Here is a 12,651-nt window from a genome sequence, read left to right on the forward strand (position 1 = left end):
AAATAGAAATCTATGGAGGGAAAAATGATCCAATAAGTCACCATTTTAAACTTCTCTTTCTTCAATTTCTCAGAGTAAAGCTTTTTCCCCCCCTTGAAGCCCTAATTAATTGCTTGTTGTTAAGAGAGAGATGGGTATTGACCACTAAATTCAGCATATGCTTGCCAACCGCTACTTGTAAACCATAGAGGGGAGAAAAGTGCAACACGCAGCAGCCTGTGTACTGATAGCTAGTGTGTCGAGTATTTTTCCATCTCATTCAATACTATCAGCTTCCACAACACTGGTGACTCACATGTCAAACCAGCTCACTCCCAGAACCTCATAAGTCTACTGTATCTTGAAGTGCCCCTCAGCTAAGCCAATTAGCTCCTAAAGGCCAATTCCTTAACACGCTATGAACATTGCGCTACATGTACATTGCCAACAGAGATGAGAATCCTGGACTAGGGTCCATATGAACTCCCTGTAACTGGCTATGTTCCAGCACCATTCTCAAGAGTAAGAGGTTTAAGATGGGACTTGAATTAATGAGTTCCCCTCTATGACACATGAGCAGAAAGGAAGGGAAAATTTATTGAATACAGATTTTAATTCTGAAAACTCATGTATTTGCTGGAAACTGAACCCTACCTGTGCTATTTAGCCATTCCTGAAGTAAAGAGAAAAATCTAACTAGGTTTGCAGAGCGCAAATCTGTATTTAGTACTTTGTCCTTTCCTACTCAGTGCCCACATTCCTCATGGAGAAGCTCACCAACTCCAGCCCTAGCTTCTTTCACAATTGCCTATGATGATTTCCAATGCATGAATACTGGCTGTAGTAGTTCATAGAAGGTCACTGAAGGGAATATCAATCCAATAGGCATTCTGGAATTTTGCTCAAGTAGTTATCAGTGGTGTTAAAAAGCCCCAACAATTGGAAGATAGAGTTTTGCTCAGAAGCTGAAGTCTGGTATAAAACCCTGATCTGGGTCTGGCTTCACTCTGTCCCTAGATAAAAAATCAGCCAGTGATAAGATGAAGGAACCTAGTAAACTTTTTAAGGCTAAAGGTAGAGCCCTAGGACTGTGTAGTATGGGGCCATGGCATTGTCCTGAGACAAGCACTGTCATACAGGAAACATCACACCCGGTACAGCTCAGAACGTGGCTCAATTCCACCTTTACATTTTCTGCCTCACTCAATCGTTAGTTTCCAACTAGAAGCACAGCTACCTAGTGTCATGCCAAGGAACAACCACACAAATTCTCTCAAATGGACACACTTCTTAGGGAAGGTCGGTTCATGTTTTTGCCTCTTTATGTCACAATACTCCACTGGACTGAGTCTTTGTTTGAATGAGGTTCATAGAAACACAGGGCTGGAAGAGACCTAGAGAAGTCATCAAGTCTAGTTCCCTGCGCTGGGCAGGACCAAGTAAACCTAGACCATTCCTAACAGGTGTTTTTCCAACATGTGCTTACAAGCCTTTGGAAGCCTATTCCAGAGCTTAACTACCCCTTGTGACACCTGCATGCCATACTCTGCATCAAATGGCAGGATAAAAGTACCAACAATGAGGTTCTGGAATGTAGTCATGCCACAGGGATTGAAACCATGCTTATCGCATCACAGGTGCGCTGGGTTGGTCATGTGTTGAGGTTGGATGATGTAAGAACCTGCAGGACTGGAACCTGGGACCATGGGAGTTCTTTGCTGCTGACGCCACCACATCACCATGGGAGGCTTAAACTGGACTCCCATGAGAGGACCCTATGAGGCTGGGCTTGGCAGGAAGTACAATCCAGCAAGACCTGAATCGTGGGCCCTTGCAGGGCTGATACCAGTACTTAGATTGGGAAGCTGTGATGGGAAGCTGTCTGAGCACCACAGACTGCCTGCCTGCATCCACTCCACACCCTGCTCGCAACAGACCCTAGACTCCAACTTCTGACCCTGGTTTGTCCTTGACTTTGCTCTTCAATTTCTGTTTGCAATCTAGCGCCTGACTCTGATCTCCTGGTAATCTGACCTTGCCTGTCTCCTGTTGCCTGACTCTCTGTTTGCCCTGTGGACTGTCTTGGACTCTGACCTCCCGGTATCTGACTCGGCCTTACTCCCAACTCCTGCTCTGGCCACTAGGTCTATCTGACCTCATTCCAGTCATGACAGACGACACCAGATCACCATGGCAGTTGCTGTACGGCCATCTGAACGTGGTCAACTGCATATGAGGCAGACAGAATAAATGTTTAGAGGATACACTGAAACATAATGTGAAACAGTGCAACATTGACATTGACAGCTGGGGGGGAGTCAGCCACAGATAGATCAGGCTGGTGAGAAGTAGTCAACATTGGGATTACCCAGTTCAAGATTAACTGCCTTATGGATCTTGAGGCACAGTGTCAGACTCAGCAGGCACAGATTGTACTCTCTTCCTCGGCATCAAGCTGCCTACGCACTTCATGTGGGAAGGACCGCCACTCATGCAGTCTTTTTAGCCACAACAACCACACCACTCTCCTAACAGAATACCATCATCAGCATCATCTTCAGTCACAAAGACAACCACCACCCTTATGGTTAGAAAGTTTTTCCTAATATCAAACCTAAATCTCTCTTGCTGCAGACCAAGCTCACTATTTCTTGTCCTACCTCCAGTGGACATAGAGAACAATTGATCACAGTCCTCAACATATTTGAAGATTGCTATTAGGTCCCCTTCAGGATTTTATTGCTGGAGGGCAAAGTGCACTGGCATGAGGCTAAACAGCACAGTAACTTAATGCACTAACCTTTCACCTCTGGAGACCTGGGCTTACAATTGTGATTTAGGATTACAAGTGAAACAAACATAGCAGGCTCAGCCTGTCCATAGCCCCTATTGGACTTTTGTTTACATTACTGCTTCATGGCAGGACTGAGGTATATTGGCCTCACTCAATGTAAAAGAAGCTTGCCCATTGCCTGCCTGTACAGTGCCTCATTCTAGCCAGTTATCACTCCCTTTTCATCAACATGGAACACACCCCTTTTCCTCCCTCTCATTAAAGGATAGTCATTTTAGTATGAGGTAACTAAGATATGGAGCACTGCAAAAAGGTGAATGGTGGAAACCTCTTGATTCTGGCCCTTGTCCTTGTGAGAATGAAGAGAGCGCTGTTGCCTCGGCACCTCCCAAATGTTCTCAGATTTGGTGTGAAGCCTGAGATTATCACTATCATTATTAAAGACTAGTAATAAGCCCTATTAACCAGCAGAGAATGAGAAGGGAATAAAGAAAGGATTTTCTTAGCAGAAAGAACTGCAAGAGATTCATAACTTTCTTAACGCCTGTACAAATAAAACAGATACCCTCACTGCATCTGTTTTGCAATCAACCTTACTCTTTCCATCTTCAACAGGAAAATGCTTCTATTCCTCTCTTCCTTTTTAGATAAATTATTCACAAAGGCATTTTTGAAAGAAAAAAAAATAGCTTTCTGGTTCAAATACAGTTGAGTCTTAACTGAAGGAGCCTGGCAGGCTACTAAGCCCATGACTGCCACTAATGCAACATGGTCACCCTCCCAAAAGGAAACCCATTTAGCATCTTATTGACCACACAACAAAGAGAAAGACAAATGTATGGAAATGACTAGTACCTGCAGCAGCATCCCTGTGGCTTGGAAGTTTTGAGGACAGATCAAAAGGGAGAGATTGCCACTAGCACTGATTAGAGTGGGGTGTCAGAGTCTGCACCCTCACTTGAAACTGGGGGGTTTCAAAGTGAGGACCCGCATGTCTTCCCCTACCCCAAAATCCTAGGGTAGGTCCCCTTTGCTGCCACCACCGTGGTCAATACATGGGCCGGGACACCCCTGTTTCCCCCCTGTCTCCCTTCAAAGACACTCCCTGGGAACACAGATCAACTCACAGAGGAGGAACCTTCCCCCTCCCCTCTCTTCCCTCTCTCCAGCCTGCTCCGGAGAGAGAGATACCTTGATTCAAACTCCTTGAATCTCCCACACACAGGGAAGCAGCCCACTTCCCCCCTCCCTCTCTGCTAGCCACTCTGTGAATCACCGAGAGAGAGCGTCTTAGCCCCTTCTGCTATCCACAGTGGAAGGAATTTAATCAAATCTTTATAGAAAGAATTTATTAAAAGAAAACAAGAAAATACAGAATCTCTATGAGTCCAAGCTGGACACTCATAGGGTATAACCTTGCTAAGTTCTGGAGAGAATCCCCTCTCCTTCTCAGTACAACCAGTACAAGCAGAATTAAGAATAATCAATAACAAACACACAGAATTGCAAGCATAGGATTATTAGGTGAGGACACCAAGTATCTTTCTAATATTCACTATCTTGACTAGAAGAAATTAGTTCAGAAAGGTAGAAACTTGTAGACTTGATTAAAACATCTGGACTCTTGTAACTCCAGACGGCTAAGAACAATACACACACACACAGAGGGAAAAAGTTCCCTCCTAGGAATTTCAAATTCTCTTCCCAGATTGGTCCTCAGGTCAGGTGCCCACCAGGTACTATGCTTTAACCCTTTACTAACTATTCATAACATGGGGTATAGCGTGAAGTGGTGTACAAACTTCCCTCAGGCAGTTATGCATGTCTACCTCAGGACTGCTCTGTCTCAGTCCTGCCACTTCAATTCTGAAAGCCACACAAAGCTCTCCTCCAATGTTTCAAACCTTAGCCTCTTATTATGAGGAGCTAGGACTCCAAAGGTGAGTGCATCAAAACCTTGTACAAGTTGGCTTCTCTTATATTAAGGCAGATTTCCTTGCTTTACAGTTATAATTTTCCCAGTGCACAGGTACACCCCGTTATTTCTTCTCTCTAGGGTGGCAACCCCAAGGCAGCCTTCTATCTCACATGCACACACAGCTTGCAATCTTCCTTCAACCTCCTGGTAGCAGCAACAGCATCCGACATGTCTCAGAAATGACTGATGAATCAGTAAGTTGTTTTCAAGCAACTTGCATGCCTAACCGGCATGCAGGATGACAGACCTTGGGAACCGGGGCATTAATACTGGAGATTTATAGTCAAATCTGTCACGGATGGGGAAGTTTTTCCAAAGAACTACTCTGCCTGAAGGTCGCTTTTCCTGGGTACTAAGTGCAAAGAAACTTTCTCATGCACCATTCCCCCAAGCAAAGAGAGCATCAGCATGCTGGAAGAAAGGCAGGGGCATGCTGCCAGCTACTGTGCTCTGCCTTCTGTTGGTGTAAGTTCTCACAAACTCTGTATTTCCAGCGATGAGACACTGATTTCCACAGGGCATTTGATGCATCAGACAGGATGCTCACACATGCTACTATTTATAGGAAATTTTTTTAACCCATTGGGTGCTTGTAGTTAGTTATTTGCCACCTCTGTAATCTCAGTATTTTTGCATTTGTGACTGGCACTGAGATTCCCAAAACCAAGAGATTCAATAGAAGCTTAGGCGAATCTTGGAAAGATGTCTTCTCACAGTGACCATCATCCTAAGGGATTCACCATGAAAGAAAACCAAAGGCATGTCTACATTGCCCCTCAGGTCAGACTATGGGGGCACCCATAGCAGTACACACTAACATGCTGGGCTGTAACTCCTCCATGTGGACATTGTGGGCACGAACTAAAAAGTTTCTAATTTGCATTAGTGTGGTCCCCCTCAAACAGGACTACATCAATGCAAAGTCAGTCTCTTTTAGTTTGTGCTCAGTGTCCACACAGGGGAGTTACAGCACCTGCTCTGCACACACCCCATAGTCCAAACTGTGCCCCAAATCACACACTGTGGCCTTTTTTTCCTACGTTTTCCCATTAGGGGGAGCTCTAGATTAGACAAGGTGGCAGCGCTTTAATTACTAAGTTGTCTAGACCTGCTCTAAGTAAATTGTATCAACATGGAAGTTAAAACACATGCAGTGACCTGGAGCCCACTCTATATTAGTATCCTCACTATTGCTATCACTACTGACTGACTATAGCGGTGTAAAATTTTAGGGAACAAATCTTGGTGTTGATGCAGCCTGTGGCTGGATTTCTTTTTGCCTTTTTTTAAAAAAAAGCTGAATAAATCACACTGTCAATAACTGATATAGATAAAAGCGTTCAGATTTCATACTTGAGAGCTTGAAGCTGATCACCTGCAGAGGTCAGCACAATCAGCTAAATGCATTTTAGTGGGTTTTCTTCTTCTAAAAGAATCAGTGTTGGACTCTGCCAGGGTAGACCCCAGACTTGATGGACCTGTGATTTGCTCCGGCAAGGCAAATCCTCTGCTCCTAGACTATGCACACGTCTAACTCAAGTTTGACTCAAAGTAGTCTCCAGGCAATGTGGTTACACATTTGCACTCAGGACTGAGACCACAGTATGGCACATCTACTGATTTTATTCTGGAAAGGAACCGGCCTGTGAAATATGAGCTTCTAACAAGTCCAGAAGTCAAGGACATGCCTCCATAATTCTAGACTCCTCTCTGAGCTTCCTAATCATCTCCATAGACCATATCTAGACAAGGAAAAACAGTATTTTAAAAGGGTCAGTCAACATATTTTAACTAACATTTCTCACACAGGTGTAGACAGGATTTAACACATTTAAAAACATGTTCTCTGGCTGTGGCCAACCCTAGAGGGAAACCTTAATTTTCACGTAGGTTTAGTGTATTGCTTTCAAACTAGAAAAGCCTAAATGGTTTGGAACCTGCCCAGCTGAGAACCTGCCTCTCTCCCTAGACAATATCACATCATTTGTGTTGAACAGTAAAGCAATTAGCCTCATGTTTTCAGAGGCTGTCTTAGGGCAGCAGAGCATAATGTGATAAATCTGCTAAGGGTCAGTCTGCTGCTGCTCTTTTCTCCCTGCTGAGGAGAGTTTTAGGTCACTGGGAGAATGATGGTTGGTGAGGAGTAGGTCAAGGTGGTGTCTGGGGGCCTTACAAGGAGTGTGATGGTTGGAGGCAACTGGTAGACTGCTTCTTGGGACCTAGCAACCTACTGCACATTCCAAGGTTAAGTACATGTGACATGCTACCAAGGACCAAGATCGTTGACCACAGCACTCCAGCAAAACCAGCGGAGTGCAAAAAGAAAGCTACTTTTGGCACAGTTTTCCATGAGGGGCTCTTGCCTTTAGAGCTCATTCCCCATTTTGGTCCAAAACGGCCTGATTTGGTGATATTCAGGGTACAGACACACTGCAAAATCCATCTATTTTCTGGCTTTTGGGGAGGCACAAGTACAAGGACGTCAGTTACAGAAATTCATCAGACAACTCAATGAACAGCTCTTTTAACCTTCTCAAAGTAAATTTCAAAATGCAATAGCAATGAAAGTATTGCTCACCCCCTGCCCCTAGGACAGCCTCCTTCAGACACAGGAGAATACTGAGAAGCAGTGCGGTGGTTAGAACAAGGTAAATAAACTGTAACAAATAATTTACTCAATGCATTTTGACTGCAAACAGACTACAAATGTCTCAAACATATTGTCAGAACTATTTGTCAATACTCTCTGAATAATTCTTGACCCGTATCTCTTTGGGGAGCAGTTGATCTCAAAATTTGGTACCATTCATTCATATGGTATGGTCCTGTTCCCTGAGTGGATGAGCCAGAGACTGTGATTTCCAGTGCAAATAGTTACGACTATCAATTTGAAATGTGCTTTCCATGAATATTCTGTGGTATTCATGGACTGGCCCTGCCAGCATCCTCAGCAGAAAGCAAACACAAATGGAGTGCAGACACTGGCTGAGCTTGTTCACTACAAATTCCAAAGACTATTTGTGGACGTGTCTAGATCTACAGAATCTGTGCTATTTAACAGCCCGTGCTTCAATTGGCCAGATCTCATGGCTTCAGCACCTCCAAGACGGAGCCTCTGAGATACAGCACTCTTGTTTCTCCCCAGGAGCTTTGCCAGCAAGTCCAGCTGAGATAGGCTCCTGGACAGCCTTTTACCCTTTTCAGGGATCAATGCACCTCAGAAAGTATTTGCCGCGACTCCATGCAGCCTTTTCAAAACAGGACAGGGTTTAACACAGATGGAGTACATCATCGGGAAGTCCTTAGGTTATCACAGAGAAGCAAAGGTATGGACTCCCTTGAGTCATGATGCCTGCGGGACCATCTTGGTTTCCTTTCTCGGTCTCCATCCCCTTGTCTTAGGGCTCATCTACACTGGGAACTTAGATGCAGCTATGCCAAGGTCTCAGGGGTGTGAAAAATCCACATCCTTGAAAAATACAGTTATATCAACCCTAACTCCCAGCTGCGCCACTGTAAACTCTGTAGTGTAGACATAGCCGGTGTTCATGTGTGCTCCACCCAGGTAAGCTGGGAGCCTCACATTGATAGGTGTCAATTATTCAGTCTTTGGTGTTTCCATTAACACTGTAGGGTTCCAGTCAGCCCTTAACAATCCAATCATATCACCGCACACAATTATATGACAAAGCAGGAAACATGAGGTGCTCTTTACACTCAGTGTGCACAGCAACACCAAGCACTGAGGGAAACTTAAGGTGCCTATTGGAATCACAAAAATATACCCAAAATTCCCACATCATGTCTTGCCAGTGGCTGCCCTGTTCTTGTCAGAAGATAAAAGCCCAGCCGTATGATTTCATGATAGAGATGCCATTGTAAGGCGTTAGAAGGAGAAAAGGAGTCCCTGTAAAAACCACCATCACCTAACATATCCAGGTACAGGCAGGCTGTTTTGTCCTCTCCTGTTTTTAACATTTTCCAAACAAGCTTCTCTGCCTTGTCACGGGTCACTAATTTGAGCAGAGGTTGGGGAGGGCAACACAGAATATATAGTGCAGGGTTTCAAAATATTCCTCAAGAACTCCCAGTGAGAAGAATAGATCACTCCCCTTCAGGGCCATTTTCACCTTTCCCCCTATGCTTTTTGCTGAGAACTCTCCCAATTCTTTCTCCATCCCATATGGTTCTTATTGCAGTCGCAGTTTTGGGGAGAAGCTTCCCTGAACCACTTGCAGAGAGCTAACTTTTTAGCTCTATAGTTACAGTGACATCCAGCAGGCTTGCCTGTCCTCAGCCCCTTTGCATTAATTTTGTTTTGTCAGGCACTGTTGATTCACAGCTGGCCAGCTCTCTCTCTTAAATGCATCAACATATGAAGTCCTTTTTACAGCTTCCCCCACCCCTCCCGCCCTCCAGCCGTTCTTGCTTCACCTGATCAACTGCTAAATCACTAATTCTTTTCAGATTGAATCAGGCAACATCTGCAGTCTGCAGCGGTTCAATGAAGTTCCTCCCCATCCTTCCCAAACCTGCCACTGAAGCAAGGTGGAAACGCACACGCACATACACAGAGCAGAGAAAGTTCACACATGGGCACAGAATTGTCTTCATAGAATGAATGGATGCAGAGAGCAGGCAAGTGATAAATGAAAGCATGGCAGAGATGAAGGAAAGGCAGATAAGAGCCAGGGTCTCATTCTCAGATGCTGGGCATGTGATCTGCTCCTTGCCTGAGTTACAGATGAGTTAATTAGCTGTGACGTTCATTAGTAGCAGCTCCTAATTACTGAAAATTAATGTTGGTTTTGATAGAGATGTTGGCTAAAGCTCACAGAGGCAAAGGCATTATTGACCTTGTCATTCTATTAAACAGCTAGTTAAGTAGCAACACTGGTTTGAGTAGGATGCACACATGCCAACGGCCCTTGCCTGGCCACTCATTGCAAGCCACAGCACAATCGCCTTTCCCTCTATCCAGTCCCTTCTCTGACATTCGCTACTGTGCTGATGTTGCAGTCTCTGCTGTTCTATCCACACTTCTGCCAAAGTACCATGTATGAAAGCCATGACTATTCAGCCAGCGCCCTGTCTGTACCACTGGTGACTCTGGAGATCTGCAGCCAGCATCCCATTCAGGTCACCACTGCTGTGATGCCCTGAATCCGCTGTCTCACTGTTGCTGTTCTAAAACGATAAGCCAGCTCTAGTGGCACGGCATGTGAGCAGCTCTCTCGGATGTTTCAGCCAGCCAGGAGCACATTTAGCGTGACTTCCTTTTCTTAGGCTCAGAAATTCTAGCATTGCTATGCTATAAGCACTGGGGCTCTCTCACCGCCAGCACCTGCACCTTTCTGAGGAACAATGGCAGGAGCAATAGGAGCCATGAAATAAAAAAAGGAAAGAAAAAGAAAAAAAAGTGTTAGCTAAGCCCAGTTCTATTCTCTGAGGCAGGCTCAGAATCCAGCCTTGGATAACTAAGGAAGTAACTGATATATTGAAACACAGAGAAAATATTTGCCAGCACAGAGTTTATCAAAATACCAACGTGTTATTCACACATTAATAATAATAAAGATGTCAAATTGTCAGATAAGAAGTTAATCTCATTCAGAGCACAATTAAAGATGCTATTATCCTGCCACCTGGGGCCACTTCTGCTTTTACAACACAGCGGGTTTAATAGATAAAAGGGACGAGAACACGATTGGAGAAGCGGATTGCACAGCCGAGCCCCTTGTAACCATCACTTGTAATCATAACTGCCGCTCTCCAGCCAATTCAGCAAAATATTTATTTTGTTGTTATTTCTCAAAACAATTCCCACACAGAGTCACACTACTAAAGCTGTTCAGGAAGAGCATTTAATTACACAGCTAAGAGGATGCTCAGAGAGTTACTTAAGGAAGCGTCTCTAAGCAGATGCCTGCTTCAGACAGCAAGGAACGCAAGCTGACCCTCTGTTTAAATGTGGAATTCCAGCTGATGTCAGGGGGAGGGGATCTGGTTGGGCTGAAGGCCATTTATGGCTCTCAGTTTGGTTTGGACAACTCAGACACCATTAGCAATAAGAGGCATTGTGGATAACTATGAAAATCATCAAACCACTTGTGCCATTATTAAATCACTGCCTGTATCTAGAGTCATCATAAGTTTCTGAGAACCAGAAAACATCCCTGTTTTTAGAGACACTCTCAGGTCGACTTTACATCCAGGTGCCCACTGAGAACAGTGGTTTTAGTGCTTGGATACCAAAATAATAGGTATTTTGTAGATAAGACCTGGACACCAAGCTCTCTCCTCGTGATTGCTAATGAGACCAACGGAAGCACTGAGCTGGCAGAGTTTGGTGTTCTCAGCTCAGTCTCTAAGAGAGAGTACATGAAAACGCAAACCACAAGGACTAACTTCTGAATGATTTGATTATCTTGGTATTCCCTGTGAAAAGGGTGCTGCAAAGTAGAGAAAGAGTCAGATAAACCTTGGGAAGGAAGAGTCCCTTCTAGATCAGGGTTATTGGGACAGTGCCCTTGTTCACAAATCTGTCAAGCAATGGAGAGGAGGAGGGTTAAAGTTCTGAGGAAATGGCAACCCTTAGTGTTTTATTGTGCAGTGTCAAAGAGTCCCTAGAAAATTTAATTGATGACCTATCAAGACAGCAATACCGGTGCTGTCCCATCCAACACATGTACAACTGTGGAGAATTCTCAAGGAGCTGTGCCTGATTATGTCACCCCAGTGGCTCTGGACAACTGCTCCTGTGCTGCCAGGGGAAGTGGAACCCAGGAGGAAGGGCTGGAAGATGTGTTTTTGTTCAAGAAACAGTCCCCTCACTTGACACTGTCCCAGCTAATCTAGGGCTCTAGGGAAAGGTGACCTGGTTAAATTCCCTGGAAAGGGGAACCAATATTATTCTGGGAGTTTATGGAAAGCATCCCCATATTAATATTTAATTACTATTTATACAGCAAACAAAGGCAGTGCATCCTATCTCCACGAGGAGGATAGGGTGTCTGATGTTGCACTCCATATGCTTTATGGAAATATGCTTATGAATATGACATAACTGGAATATGCTTTATGCTAAATACCCCTTGTATGGTGTCATTAAAAAGCTTGTAATCTACTAAGTGTGTTCATCCTATTTGGTTGCATGTATTATTTCTACATCTGGAGTTAGGAGAAGAAGATAAACTTGTATCGCTGATGTAAACATATTAAGTGGAGCCTATTAAGGGTGCTCCAGAAACAATCAGCTGTAAATGGCCATAGTTACTTGAAAGCCTTCCTGTGTACGTTTGGGCCAGCCCATGGGGAATGGAGACTAGGGGTCTTACAGTGACATGTGACCATGTCACCTGATAATGAAATCCTTCTCAAATTTGGTATTTTTCCATTTAGAAGGAGGGGTGGGGACCCACAGAGACAAAAGATTCCCGCCTTGTGCCAAAGCTATAAAAGGGGTGGATCAGGACAAAAGTGGCTGCCAGTCATGAGAAAACCCTGCTTATCACCTAAGATGTCTACTGGAACTAACAAGGACTGTACCAAGGGAAAGGATTGGGCCCAGACTAGGAAGGAGTCTAGTCTGTGAAAGAAGCTTATTAGAACATCTCTGAGGGTGTGTAATGGGGCGATGACTCACCCTGCGGTGCCTCCTGTTGGTCGTCCAGGGAATTAGCTCACCAGCCTCTGGAGCACCCTCTGCAGGCCGGTGTCTCGCTTTGCCGCCGGCCCCTGTGTCCCTCCTGGGGGGCGGTGCCCCTTCTCTCTGAGTTCTGCCCCCTGCAGTACCCCACCATCTCGCTGGGTCTCCCCTCCCTGAGGAACCCCCAAACCCCTATCCCCACCTCACCTCAGTCTTTGGCTACTGCCAGTCACCATCTAGCCCCCTCTCGCT

General features: G+C 44.9%; 1 protein-coding gene across 3 annotated transcripts in view; it reads right to left on the reverse strand.

Annotated features, from left to right (window-relative positions):
- CDH23 (cadherin related 23) overlaps positions 1 to 12,651 on the reverse strand; it is a 529,883-nt gene that overhangs the window by 448,691 nt on the left and 68,541 nt on the right. The window lies entirely within an intron of this gene.

Source organism: Mauremys mutica, chromosome 7 (genome assembly GCF_020497125.1).
Source record: "Mauremys mutica isolate MM-2020 ecotype Southern chromosome 7, ASM2049712v1, whole genome shotgun sequence".
Taxonomy (NCBI): Eukaryota; Metazoa; Chordata; order Testudines; family Geoemydidae; genus Mauremys; species Mauremys mutica.